At 35.5% G+C, this 15,615-nt stretch overlaps 1 protein-coding gene across 2 annotated transcripts in view; it reads left to right on the top strand.

Moving 5' to 3' along the window:
• Nucleotides 1-6,359: 6,359 nt before the first annotated feature.
• LOC118202950 (uncharacterized) overlaps nt 6,360-15,615 on the top strand; it is an 81,925-nt gene continuing 72,669 nt past the window's right edge. For both annotated transcript variants that reach the window (XM_085811907.1, XM_085811908.1), the window contains exon 1: nt 6,360-6,450. The gene's annotated coding sequence lies outside the window, so the exon portion shown is untranslated. The remainder of the gene's footprint in view (nt 6,451-15,615) is intronic.

The following is a 15,615-nucleotide window of genomic DNA, read 5'->3' on the forward strand; positions in this document are numbered from 1 at the left end:
AATATTATTGTGTTACGAGAAAGTGGTCTTTCCTATGCTGAAATTGCAAGACAGGTGGGTGGTTCAGTGACTACATCTAAAATCCGAAAGTTTTGTTTACGATATCAGGATACAAATTCAATAAAAAGCAAAGAAGGAAAAGGTCGAAAAAGGTGCACCACATCTATTGATGACAGAAGAATAAAAAGACTATGTCTCCAAGATAGAAAAATGTCATCAGCGGCCATCAGAAGTGATCTGAATGATGCTGGTGTTTCTGTCAGTTCAAGAACAATCAGGAGAAGATTAACAAATGTTGGACTGAGAGGTAGAATTCCACGAAAAATGCCTTATCTTAATTTTCAGCAACGCAAAAAAAAAAAAAAAAAAAAAAAAAAAAAAAAAAAAAAGAAGGCTACAGTGGGCAAAGGAAGACATTAACTGGACAAATGATCAGTGGTCACAAGTTATATGGAGTGATGAAACTAAGATATCGTTATTCGGTAGTGATGGGCAAAAATATGTAAGACGTAGAATAGGAGAAGAGCTACATCCTGACTGCATTCAAGCAACTGTGAAGAACCCAGTTAGTGTTATGATTTGGTCATGCATGTCAGAAGAGCTTAAAACTCTTGTCACCTCAATGAAACGTCGATGTGAAGCTGTAATCAAAAATAAAGGGTACCCTACTAAGTACTGATAACTCACTGCAATCATCACTATCTAATGTATATCGATAACTATTATCGTTTAACTTTTTTTGTATTTCAAATAATTGAATTTTGTGTTTTGTATTGAATTCAGTAATAAATTCTCTTTAAAATGATACATACAAGTTTGCATTTTGGGAAACGTAACGTTTTCTATAAGCATACAAAGTTCAAAAACATAAAAAATTTCCAAAAGTGTCCACAATTTTGGCCACCACTGTATTTGTATATGCAGCACCCAGTGTATATATTGTATATAGCACCTTATCTGATCTTTATTCTCATGGTCCTACATCTATACTACATATTGTATGTAACACCCTTACTAGAATAACATTGTATAATTAATGTACCGGTAAACTTGTGATGAGTACTGTCGCTATTTTATATGTAGGAGCTCGTATGACATAGTCTGTATAAAGAAGTTTCGCACGTTTTAGCATTGATTTGTACTCACTCCAGAAGATATTTTGCGCACTTTACTACGGAAGTGTATTTACTACTGAAATACACTTACTACTGAAACATACTGTTTATACTATTGAAATGTAATAATTAATTTTTCAGTAATCTTCTAACTCGTATTTTGTATGGTAATTATATTGTATTATATAACTTGTATATAGTATTTTGAATGCCATTATGTACACTATAACCTTGAATGTATTTACTCCAGAATATCAGTAATATGTTAATCCAGATATGTATTTATTGTATTTTATGTTGTAGTTCACATGAGCAGCGTTGTTATAATCGGTCTGTACGTAATATTGTAGCCTGTACTTTGTATGGTAACTGTATTGTATCATTTAGCTTGTAGTCCTCACATGTCATGCAGGTCGTATAAATCGTCCAACCTCTATAATCGTATAAACCGTACCTCTGGTATAACATCACTATTGCGAATATCATCTGGTCGCATAACAATCTGTATATGTTATATCGTTTATATCTGCCCCCCGAGATGTAATTACTCCTATGTTCATCGTTTCATGCCACAATAGTAACACTATATAAATATGTACATGTTATATTAATTTTTCAACTGTAACATTGCAATCTCTTCTCATACAGTAGTTGCACCATATAGTAATTTGCAAGTTATTTATTAGCAGATGACTGTATCGCATGTCTTATATGTATGACTGTACATTCCATTATGCGCTTTGCTCTATGTATTATACATCCGCATTTCTATATTGAACTAGTGTACTAATTTTATCTTATATGTCATATAATATGTGCACGCATTTTTAATATGCGTATGTATATGTACCTCTGGTGTAACGTCACTTGTGAAGATAGTGTGGTAGCACAACAATCTGTAAATATTACATATGTTATATAGTTTATATCCTATTCTTCTAGATGTAATTACTCCTGCTATGTACATCGTACCATGCTTTATTTGTAATACTAGTTACATATGCTAATGCTGTTCTCTAAATAATGGTGGGCGTGGTGCTGTACTGATTAACCACTATGGTAAAGGGACAGTGCCCACGTCCCCCCGTCACTTATCACTTATCACTTATCACTTTATATCATTATGTATTATATAATTTTCCTTTTACAATATATTACATCGTATTTTTTGAGTTGTTATAGAGCTATAGTGTACATTTTGCTTTTCTTTTGCTCTAAACTGTCTTTTGAATCACTTTTCTTTCAGTATGAATGTAAAACACACTTGTCCTATATTTTTCACATGTGATTTATATGAATGGAATGTGTCTTTTAAGTTAGCTATTTTCATAAAGAAATAAAATGATACCCTTTGAAAACTTTTCATAGATTTAAAGAGCGCTGAAAAGCCAAAGAGGGCACACCAAACCTGAACTGCAACCCTGACGAACGGTTACGAAGAGTCAGCCTGCGTATCTAAGAGCTTTATCATTGGTTATTTCGAAAAGAACGCAACTTCCGAGCACGTGATAAGCAGCATCGCGCATCAAGTAACCTCTGGCAATCCCTACGAGTTCGATTGGTAGGGAAGTGTTTCAATTGAATTCGAAAAATCACTCGTTTTCAAAAGTGATCGCTAATGCTGGATGCAACGATCACTGTTTCAATTGAATGAGGCCTTAAATTGCAACGCCCCTTCGCTCTATCAGAAAACGTAAAACCTGTCCACCGCAAGTTGTTGCATAACTTGTATAAAAAGTGGCAGCAAGTATCAAGAAATGAAGGCAAATTTCGGAAAAAATATTCTGAAAGTTTGAGAGTATTTGTTTCTTTCGAAGAAACTAAACAATTTTCAGAAAATTCCCATAATTTGGGTCGGCTCTTCTTCAGAATTTGCAGAGTCTAGTCACCGGACAAAACAAAGGAGGACTGAAGAAAGAAATAGTACAGAAGAATGTATGCCACTCAAAGGAGCCTTCGATCATCTGGGAAATCAGATGCTGCAAAAATTGTCCGTGATGTGGGATTGGGAAGCCCGTCTAAAGCTAAGAAGTATGAGGAATCCATAGACACAATTCGAGAAACAACTTGATTCGAGAAACAATCTGCTGATGCTGCTCTGTCGCTCATTAGTAGAATTAAAATAATCGAAATCGCAATATCAGGGACTTCGTAATAGAAGCAAAGAGAACAGCTGTGATTTATTTCCGCCGTATAAATTGCCACATCAATCCAAGCTCAAATGTTATCCGCCTAAGTCAGATATTTCTGTTAATGAATGTAGTGCTGATGTAAAAGTGCAGGCTTTGCTCAATTACACAGCTGATAGAATATTATTAACACTGTTGCACGTTGTCAAAAGTTTTCCTGCTGAAAATGTTTGCAACTTGAATTTTATTTGTAAGTGGGGCTGTGCTAGCACTTCTGGCCAAAGTACGTACAACAAAAGTTCACCAATGATAATGGACGCAAGCCCGATGCTAATATTTTTTTACCTCAATCGTTCCACTGCAGCTTGTAACAGACAACCAAGAAACAATCGCAAGTCTTGTATGGAAAAATCCGAGACTGCCATCTCCTCGTTTTTGTAGGCCAATCAGGATTCAATTTTTTTCACGAGAGTTCTGAAGCCACTCGGGAGGAAATGGAGTACATTAAACTGCAAGAGAACAATCCTGTCCCTTTTGAAAAGATCGTAGATAGAGTTTCTTTTCGACTTGCTTTCACCATGATAGATGGTAAAGTTTGTAACGCTATCACGCATATATCTACTCAACGATGCCATTTATGCAAAGTAACTTCAAAAGACTTTAACAATATCGACTCAGTTATAGAAAAAGGGAGTCTCTGAAGATTATCTACAGTTTTGGACTGTGAACTTTACATTTTATGGATACGGTTTTTCGAATGCTGTTCACATGTAGCATAGAAGCTTGGAATTAAAAACTGACAAGCGCGTAGTGATAAAAAAAAAGGAACAAGTAAAGATCCGAAAAACCAATATACAGAATGGTTTCCGTATGGAGTTAGATCTCATAGTCGATCAGCCAAAGCCTGGGTTCGGTACCTCGAATGATGGGAATACCGCTCGAAGATGTTTCGAAAACGCAAGCATTTCTGCTGCTATAACAGTACGCGTTTCCATGTTATATTGTAGACAATTTCAAGCGGCTATGAAACCGATTCCATAAAATTCCAAGATTATGCCGTACAGACAACTCGTCAGTTTGTGTCGTTATATCCATGGTTCTACATGCCAATTTCGGTACATACGATATTGATTCGTGGCACAGAAGCGATAAACTCATTGGTATTGCCGTTAGGGCAGAAGTCTGATGACGCCGAAGAGTCTACTAATAAATGCATTAAAAAAGTTTCGTGAAGAGTTTGCAAGGAAGTGTTCCCGAGCCAAAACAATGGAAGACATTATTTTGTGCTTATTATTAATATCCGATCCATTTATTTCAAGATTGCGCGAATTGCCTCAGAAAAATTTAAAGTCGTTGCTCTCAGAAGCAGTTTCATTGTTATTTGCGCACGTGTACCAGCAAGTACATGAAGCTTCAGCGATTTAAAAGTTGAATCCACTTACTCTTCCGATGACGGTCTATGAACTTGATATCAATCGATTGTATGTTTTATCGTATTATACAGCATATGGATATATTTTGCACTTTCTCTATAAAAGTGATTCGTGTCAAATCCGCCATTTTGTTCTTGTTTCAAATTTTGATTTATTGACTGAAAAATTTTGACCTAAAATTATGATTCATAATCAGCGACACCGAAAATCCCCGAGTATTGACTTTCAGCCGAATTTATAACATTTTCGATTTTGGGGCAGCTTTTTGGGATTTTGCCCCACTGTGCGGCTGCTGAGAAATTTCCAGTACTTTCTATTTCTCGAGATTACTGGAAGGCGTGTACGGTTACAGTTACATGAGGGTCGGAGACAGTTACATAGCCATCTAGGCCAATTGCAATTATACAGAGAGAGGATCAAAATATAGCCAATGGTTGCCAAATTTAGCGAATGCGCGATTTTTCGCCAAATTTGGCTTGAATAATTATTTGCCAAAATCATCGCCAATTTAGCGAAATAGCCATTTATTTCAATAGACTTCTTCCTGTAATTTTATTTTTCCAGCAAAGCTTCTTATTTCTTGAGGCTGTTTATGCTACAGTATAGAAACTTGTAGCAATATCATTGTTAGGCCTGACCAATTTAAACAGAAAAGCCAAATTTCTGGGGTACATGCGAATAAGTTCTGTTGGACTTGGATGCTCAGATTATTCGTGAGAATACCTTTATTAACATTTTCTTGCGTTAAAGTTACTTCTCTGTGGGTTGGCCTGAATTTGTAGAAACCTGACCTTGCAGAATTTATAATTTCTGCCGGAAATATTCTTGTCGAGAAGAAAGGACATAGAAAATAATAGGAAAAAAAATGCTAATTGCTTTGAGCATGTTAATCAAGTTAAGAATCAACCAGCTTGAGATAAATTAACAAAAATGGTGCCCAACATTTTCCTTGTCATATAGTGATATTGTAAGATTAACAGAGTACAAAGGCAAGTTTCTGAAGTGTTAAGGATAAGAAATAAGTTTATATTTAAGAGCATCAAACATGGTCTTCCCTTGACAAATTTCACAAGAGTGCATCTTTCTCAGTTCTTTGAAACTTGATAAAAAGAATATCTATCTTGAGCTTATGAAAATCTGTTCAATAAAATTTGTCATGTGGGTTGAAACTTTCCTTAAACTTCATGATAAATGCTGCTGCGATTCAAATCCCATCCAGCGACAGCAGCTGATGCTCATCCATAACCCTTTTTCCAATAACGGTAGTATTCAATGGGATGAGTCTGAGATACATTTGCAGGAAGTGTTAAACAATATATCCCTCACAGTCTAAGGAGGAAAGTGTAGTTAATGTATCCCTTCTTATTATTGAATCAATAGATTTTCTTTTTTGTTGCTTTGACGTCCTCCACTCCTGAAAAGAAAAAGCAACGGAAAACGAGGTATTTCTTACTCATTTGTGATCAAAATTTGTAAATCTGGTGGTTACTTTAAATTCTAAAAGTTTATTGCTTCACACATTTTTCATCCATTTAATTTCTTTTCACCGTAATTACATCACGTCCTTCGCCGTCCGAAACTGTCGTTATCGTGTATGTCACAATATGTTGCTTATCTGAATACTTTCATTCCGAAACGTCTTATCACATGAGGAAAAGATATGTAAAACATCAAAGTATATGTATACACCCATAAAAACAATTGCACAACATTTTGAAAAACTGTAATCCTGATAAATTAACAGTATGCGGTTTGATTAGGCGTATAGAAATGGTAAGGGTAAAGAATAGTTTTTTGCAAAACTAAAATTTATGTTATGTATTTTATGTATTTTTGCGTAATATACTACCTTCTGTAATTTATACATTTTAGACTTGAGAATATTTTTTTGTGAGACTGTAACCATATTTCCTTACAACGGTTAAGATTATTCATGGCAATTCAGAATTATGTAAAATTCTAAATTTATATCTTTGTGTTTGAAAGATTTCATGAGTTATGGAATTAGAAGTTACAAGCGAGCTGAATAGATAATATACTTAAAACCTATTGAAATACATATTAATTATATTTATTTACTCTAAAATTAGTATTTATTTCAATTTGCGAAAAGTTAAATGATTTCTCTGGTTATTGTTCTTTAGCAGTCAAAGAAAATGTATTCTCTTGTGTTAAAATTAGGTTAAAATTGTTTTATAATTCTTAACTTTTATCTAGATTCAGATTAGTTATGAGTTAAAAATAAGGAAATTATTTACAGGCAAATAGTGATCTGAACTTCTGCATGTTTAGAGTATTAGACTCAGTATAGTGCTTATTTAAAGGCATCCTTCTTCCATTTCTCATATCACTGCCATAAAATAAGTTATATTATTCAACTGTGTCATTTTTAAGGACGTGGGAATAATAGTGCAGCAGAACTCAAATAATCCACGCTAAGTGCAAATACAGCTTATCCAAATAATTGGAAAATCCGAACACTGTGATTGTTTTTTATCCGAAGACTAAATACATTTTACTGTAATGCAATCGAGAGAAACCTTTTCTCTTACCTTAAGGTTATTTTTAACAAAGATAATAAAATTAAAAAGTACGTATCGCATATTTCGGCGTATAACACACACTTTTAATACAAAAAATGGCATCAAAATTTACGGTTGTGCGTTATACGTCGGATGTAAGAATGATAAATTTAAAAGCAAGAAAACTTTGAGCATACAAAAATTTGATTTCTACATGTACCTAAATGCTGTTAAAGCAAGAAAACGATGAGCATACAAAAATTTGATTTCTACATGTACCTAAATGCTGTTACTGGCGATTTTAGAGGACCCAGCTCTTTAGGACCAGATTATCCAGGACGTTGTTTTAGGATAAGCCATTTCGCTTCTCCATTCTGCAAAGCACATTCCTTCCTTGGCATATTAATTATTGTGATATCATTTTTCTTCCACTGTCGTATGGAGCTTTCAGCAACATCAAACATCCTTGATGCAGCACAATTTGCATTATCTTCCGCAAACAGAAACACTTTGCATTTAAAAATAACACTAGGTTTGTTTCGTTTGGCAGAAGCTAAAAGGAATACTGGATCAACTGTATTTCAGCTAAAGCAAATGCGATTTACTAAAGCCTTTGATGTTCACTTCAAAATCACGGTTTCAAATGACAAATAAAAAAGAGAAAACATCTGACTCCTAATTCCGAGAAATTCATTCGGGTCGGAAGTGTATTCATATCCCAAATCACCCCCCCTTTTTCTCGAAACTCTAGAATAACATTCTTGGGCACAACTGCATTGAATACATCGCACCCTCTTTGAAGAATTATTTTATTCCCTCAAGCATTTCCCTCAACACATGTTGTTCCCCTTATCGCTTGTGAATTCGGTATACCATAGTTCGAAAGCCTGAGAAAAACCTTCGAATGAACGACTTCAAACGATAACAGTATGTGTCTTTCAGGTTGCTGCATAATGAAAAGGGTTCGCGTTATATGGCGAATATACTAAAAGATTAAAAAAATGTACGCGTTTTACGCCGGAATATGCGATACATAACCATGTTCGCAAAAGTCCTTTATTTTCGCAACCATTGGTTACAAAATTACGCTTCCAAATAGAAAAAAGTTTTAAATGACAGAAATATTCATGTTTTCTCATTTTAAAATTTAAAGCAGTCAGTTTTTGTGAAAATTAAGAAATCTAACTTTTTATACGTTCCTCTGACCATTATATCTATATTTAGAAAATTTTGCACTTATTAAAAAAATAAAACACAAAACATGGAACTCTCGTACGACAAAAATTAACTATCAAATTTGATATTAAAATTCGAGATCGTATTCAAGGGTCGTGCACAAATGGAAGAGTGAAATATTTGCATATGCAAGCAACTAAAAATAAAATATCAGTTTAGAAAAATGTTTCTGATGTTAACAGATTAAGTAACTAGGATTTCCATTCAGGTTATTGTTAAAAATATTGATCCGTGTAAATTTCTCAAAATGGTGACCTTATTAACATAATCTTATGGAATTTGTATTCTAGAAAACTGGCATACTTCAGTACAGCCGCGTAGCTTATTCCTAATATTATTTGCATTCATCAAAAATGAAAAAATATCTGTACATTAATCAACGTGATATACGAAAAATAAACCCATCTTTTTCATAATATATTTCACAATACAAATAACCTTCAACAGTAATCAAATTTTCTTCAGTAGCATTGTTAATAAAACTAGAACTTTATACGTTTTATTATTTTTCAAGAGTCATTTGAACTGTATTCAAACTACTCTGTCATCTTAGATAATCAATAATATTTTTTATTTCAATTTAATCAGCTATTTATGTCACACCTGCCATCCTCTGAAAGGCTGTTGTTAGAAAAGCATTAACAATATAGTATCTTGTTAAAATTTTACGCCATAAGAATTGGAGCCGAGAACCGGCATCTATCAACGAAAACTTCTTTAATTATACGAAAATATTTCTATCTATTCGTTGTTGAAAAATTCAGAAAAAATAACGTGGAAAATTTGAAAAAAATAATAATAATAAATAAGAGAAGAAGAATATAAATCTCGAAATGCGAACAACGACAGTGATAATTCAACAAAATGAACGCAAGAGGAATGGTTTCAACCTTCAAGCAAGCGAATACCGATAGGTTACCAGGTTTGAACTATTATCGCCAAAGTTGGCGATGTTTACATTTACCGGGTTCTCTGCGGAAGTGCTTCCCACATTTTTGCTGCATTTCATTTAAACTTTTTTTATTTCCTCGAATTTCATTATAGGTATATTTCTCATTCAATTCTCACTCCACGGCAAGAAAAAAATACGTATAACTAAAAACTGCTTCATTAAAAATTGTAAAATACAGAAAAGCATGAAACACCATATAAAGTTAAAGATAGTTAAAATCTACGCAAAAATAAGCAATTCGCCAGAGGACAAAACGGGCGGTAGGAGAACTTTTTCGCCTCTTGAACTCTTTCCCCCCTTCTTTTCGTTCCTTCATCCCTTGCTCCGAGCTTTAGTCGCCAGACTCTCTCCCCCCCCCAGCCCATCCCCAAGGCATTAGCAACTACTGCGGTTTTCCGTATTACCTAATATACCTTTCCCAAGCCCTGGAAAATTATGTTTCCCGGCTGATTGTCTTCCAACCTTTCCAATTCCATTAATGCAATGCATTCAGGAATTCGCCTTTATTCATCACCTCTCTCTCTTTCAATCTTGTAAAACAAGTTGAAAGCAGAAAGAATTTTTCGTCCGTAGTGTGGACTCCTTATTCACTTCTTTCCCCGTAAACCCTTAATGGTTTCCTTCATTACCCTTTAGCCAGTGCTTTTTCTTAATCACTTCAGTTTTCTTAACGAAGTTGTGGAGGTAATTGCATTAAGTTGCAAAGGTACTCCGGAAAATATCGCCTTGGGCCTTGGGCCAGAGGACAAGAAGGTAGAGTTTTCGGTGCACAAAACTGAAGACAAAGGCAGAAAGACGCTGAAAGTGCAAAACTGGCTTAATTCACTATTCTACTAAGAGTTTCAAAGGTAAGTAAATGGCGGCTTCGTTAGGCTAGCAGCACTAGTGTTTAACATTACATACTAGTAAATCTAAGGAATATCACTGAATGGCATTTGAGGGGGGAAATCAACATCGAATCATTCTAATTTAGTTATTGACCGATCCCCCAAGACAAATGGAAAATGATGTCAAAGATCGCAAGTTTTAAACTTAAATATCTCGTTTAATTTTTATTGTTCGGAAATAAAAATTTTTGCCTTACGTTTTTTATAACGATTATAAAATTTTGCTAAATATAAATGTAGGGATGGGGAGACTGCACAAAAAGTTTTGTAATTTGTTTAAAATTTTTTTTTTGAATTTGAAATTGCCAAAACATGAATACTTCTGTTAAAATCACTTCCATAATCGGAAATACTACATGTCTACGATCAACTTTTGTTAAAATTACACGCCGAGATTGAAGTTGGCATTTTTTGCGTCTTTCATGCAGTTTACCACTCTGCTTCTCATATTTTGCTTTTTGCATATTCTTTGTTTCGAACTGAATATGGGATGGATTTTAAACGTATTTTTAAATTTATTTTGCATTCTTACCACTTGTTGCTGCTTTCAGCGTGTAACGGAATTAGGTTTTGGGCAGCCTTTTTACGTAGTATGTATTTATTCATTTATTTAATGCATATATATTCCTTAAACGAAACGGGAAACAAATTGTCAGCAAAACTGAATGATGAAATTATTATCATTATTATTGATATATTTATTTTTAATTGTGCAATAATCTTGTTTCAACTAAATAAAAACATGAAAATTAATTTTTAGGCGCTAATGATAAACACTTAATGCTATATGTATTTTTGGTGTATCAAAATTAAAAAATTTCCCTTCCCTCATAACACAGAACGCGTAATTTGTTTCTATTCGATTAAAATAAAGCAAGGCATCACTTTTTTAATGACAAAAAATAATAATAATGAAATTAACAATATGATGCATATTTTTAGATAACAGCACAACGTAATATTTTTCACAGTGAGAAACAATCAAGATATATCAGCCTATGACATGTGAGAAAGAAAACATGTGATTGAAGATGGATAACAGATGATTAATTTGACCAGTACAAACTGCTACATTAGGTCAGTAGAGTCTACTTGGTTATTCATTTAGGTCAATGCCAATGATTTAAAAATTTCGGAGTGCCTATGGTTCAAAACCATCTACCTCCACATCAGAATTACTAAAAGCGAGCAGAAATAGGAAAAATTTGGCATAAGTGATTTACTTGATGCACTCTAGAGGGAGCCACAGGCTCGAGAAAGTTTAGGGTGAGTTAGAGATGAGAAATAAAAAACTTAAGTATCATAATTTTTTTATAAGTTTTTAGGTTTTTAAAATTTTTTTGTATTTTATATTTTATACTTTTTTTGGTTTTTTATAATTTTTTATACACAGTACAAACACTAAAGCAAAAAGTGGATAGGAAAGAGTTTACGATTAGTAGGCTCATTGGCATGTGGCTTGTGTTGGGGAGTGCAAATAATTACTGAGATCGCGATGAAAATATTCTTAGGCAGATTTAAAATCTGCGGGAGATGTGATTCTTAAGTAAACAGATTGATAACTTTGCTTGAAGATCTTGATAGTAGTAGCAGAGGATGGAATAAGCAATTATATGGCAGCTCGCTGAAGAGACGTCCTTCCTTCATGGCGCGGGGGCTGGAACTGAAGTTGAGATTTCTTTTCTTTCTTTTCCCACTATTGCCGTGTGTAGCTTGCTGATAGCAAGCTGTATACAGGCTGTCATGAATTAAAAAGTACATTGCAGGTATAGCAAATGCATGAGTGTGTCCGGAGGACAGGATGCAGAATGAAAGAAGGTGTGACTACTTTGTCACGTGAGGCTATAGCGGTGTCTGGTAGGCTGGAGAGATGCTGGTCCAAGTTTCAGGTACAGTGTGCATTTTTACAAATATTCAGTGCATAAACTCATCAAAGTGCATTTTTCTCACAACTAGAAAGACTATATACAAAAGTAAAATTACGCAGGGAGTCCAGCAGAAGCAGTCAAAGATATCTCTTAGTAGAGGTCTTTTGATTGGCTGTTGAGACGTGTATGCGAAAATCATGAGAATTTGCTATTTACAAAATATTCAATTGCAGAGACATAAAAACATACTTTCCAGTAAACTAAAAGTTAAATTAAATAAAATAAAAGAAATTTGAAACCAATAGAAGCAGTGAGAGATCTACAGTAAGCAGTAGAAGACTTTAGTTCGTAGTCCCGTGGAAGGTCACCCTCCCGTGCCTTGACCCCGATAGTGGCTGCTTAACTTTAAGCATTTCAGTTTTCCAAGTAAACACAGGGTAAAAACTTAGGTTGGAAAGTTCTGATTTTCATTGAGGATAAATGCAGTAAATGGTCTAAGGTGCCTGTCTTCGTGCAATATTTCATATTCAAAGAGGTTAAATTGACGCATATGATTGCAGTCCTGGGCTTCTCTGAAGAAATTCCGATTTTGCTTTGCGATGAACTTATCTAAGGGGTCGATCTTGAGGTCATCTTGTAGACACTTATTTGTCACGAAATAATGAGCATTCGTAATAATCCTGAGATAGCGGTTCTGCACAACACATAATTTATTGAGGTCAGTTTTGGTCAGGGCGGCCCACGCTGGGGAGGTGTAAGTCATGATCGGTCTGATCGCAGACGTGTAGATGAGCCGCTTTTTTCCCAGGTCGAGAGTGGAGTATTTACCAATAATTGGGAAGAGACATTTGATAATTTGTAAGGCCTTATCCCTGACGTAATTTATATGGTTAGTCCACGTTAAGCGATCATTTATAATCACTCCGAGGTACTTGGCATGGGGAACAATTGGAACAATTTCGTTAAATAGATAAAGTCCTCTTTTGACAGGTGTGTTCCTTTTATTTCTGCGTATGAGGAGAAGTTGAGATTTGGGTGCGTTTATTTGGACTTTCCATTGCGCGCACCATCGTTCAATGCTAGGAATGACATCTTGTAGTTTTTTGATGGCGTGATTCATATTAACAGACTTTACTGCCAGGGCAATGTCGTCTGCATAACAGGCCAAAATAGCGTTATTTTGAGATGCTTGAGGAAAGTCAGCAGCATAAAATAGATACATATAAGGTCCTAGAACTGACCCTTGCGGAATACCGCTATGGATATTTCTAGACGAGGAGATAGCACCGTTCACACAAACACAAAAAGTCCGGTTTGTAATGAAGGAGTGAATTGTCAAGATCGTTTCTCAGTCCACGTTAGCAGTAATTAATTTGGATATGAGCCCCTCATGCCAGACGTGGTCGAAGGCTTTCGCCACGTCCAACATGAGGAGAGCAACACTTTGTTTGTTATGCAAAGCAGAGCCACAAAAGTCATTAATGCGTAACAATTGCTTCGTAGTAGAAAGGTGCTGGCGGAAACCAAATTGTTCCGGAGGCAACATGTTTAGATAGGATTGCATACGTGAGAGAATAATGCGCTCATAAATTTTTCCGAGCACAGGCAGGAGACTAATAGGTCGATAGCCATCTGGTTTCGTGTGGTCCTTTCCAGGTTTAGGAATTAAAATAATTTTTGCACTTTTCCACTGCTGTGGAAAGTAGGAGTTAAATAAACACGCATTTAAAATGCTAGTGAAATTCGCTACTGCACAGGAAGGTAACATTTTAACTGCAGTATTAGAAATGCCATCATTTCCGGGAGCTTTGCGTGATTTGAGTTTTTTAATAATTTGAGACACTTCTACAGGGGTAGCAAATTTGGGAATATTTCGTGCTGTGGGGGCATTTAGCCAATCTTTCACATGAGTAAGGGTGAAAAGTTCAAAGTTTCTGTCCACAGCCCAATCATTTGGCGTAAATTGTAGTTCCAAATGCGAGGCGAAAACATTTGCTTTATCTTCATTTGAAAGGGCAACAACTCCGTTATGGAAGATGGGACGATTGGTAACAAAATTTGCTTTGAGGTTTTTTATTAAAGTCCAAAGAGATCCGTCACGGAAATCTAAGTTGCACATTTTTTCACACCAGAGTTCGTCCTTGTGTTGCTTCACAGTAGTTTTGATGTCCCGGTTTAGGCGATTTATCGCCGTTTTGGCGACAGGGTCCCAGGTAAGGTTGTAAATTTTTCTGAGGCGATTTCTATGCCTCATCATTTGACGTATTTTAGGCGGCAGTCGGAAGAGCGTGTTTGTATTTACAACTGTATCACTAGCATTTTCAATAGCCCTTTGAATATTTGAGGTAAATGAGGATACTGCAGAGTCGATGTTATCAACACAGATCAAATTTCTGACATCAAGAACACTGTCTTTCATGAAGAGTTCATAGCGCTGCCAGTCAGTAATTTTCCTAGTGGAAGCAGTATTACTTTTGTTCACTCCTAAAGTAGCAATGATCGGTAAGTGATCCGAGGATAGTTCGTGCAATACTTCAAGCGTGATAGGGATAGTTGTGGTGGACAAAACAATATCCAGAATGTCGGAATATTCTATTCTGTCCGGGCGATAAGTGTATTCGTCCGGTGTGTAAATAACAACAGGATGGCTTAAAATGTAATTTTGTAGAGTTTTACCGTTTGTATTTCCTTTACGGCAATTCCATGCGATGCTCTTGGCATTTAGGTCTCCTGCCAGGATCATAGGAGTATCAGGAGGAAGGATTGAGTCTAGTAGGTTATAAGTTAACACATTATGCGGTGGATTATAAAAAGCACTGAAATAAATATTTTTGTACACCGGAAGGGTAATGCACACTGTAATCAGCTCGCAACCAAAGTCTTTACACTCTTTAACTAGGCAAGATGGTAAATTTCTCTTCACATAGATGGCGACACCTCCGCCTCGATGGCTAGTTCTATCACAGCGATAGATTCTGTAGTTGGAGATATTCAGACTGTAACATCTTTGAGCATGTGTCTCAGTAGTCAATATCGTGCTCGTACAGAAATTCTTGCAGTTCTGAGATTTTATTGCGGAGACTATTTGAATTCCACACCATGAAGCGGATTAAATTTGCCTTATTAGTGTGTTGGCCCATTATCTGAGATCACATTTTCTTGAGGTAGAGCGTTTTTTTCTTGGGTTAGTTGCTTGAAGAGCAGGGAATGTCCAGAATTTTGAATAATTGCGACAAAGCTTTTAAGTTCATGTAGAATGGTTTTAGCTTCGCTTACCGCTTCAGGGGCAAGTCCACTGGCTAAGGCTTGCGAGTAGGATTTGTTATTAATTACTCGATCTGCATAAAATGATGGCTGAACCTGAGCTTTAGGCTTTGGAAACTTTTCACAACCACGAAAGTTCGCAGTGTGTCCAGTCATCTTACAATTCGCACACGTAGGGGGAGTATTCTTGTCTTTTTTACATAAAAACG

This window comes from Stegodyphus dumicola, chromosome 2, assembly GCF_044657685.1.
Source record: "Stegodyphus dumicola isolate Sdum_Otavi_A_Nest chromosome 2, ASM4465768v1".
In the NCBI taxonomy this organism is placed as follows: Eukaryota; Metazoa; Arthropoda; class Arachnida; order Araneae; family Eresidae; genus Stegodyphus; species Stegodyphus dumicola.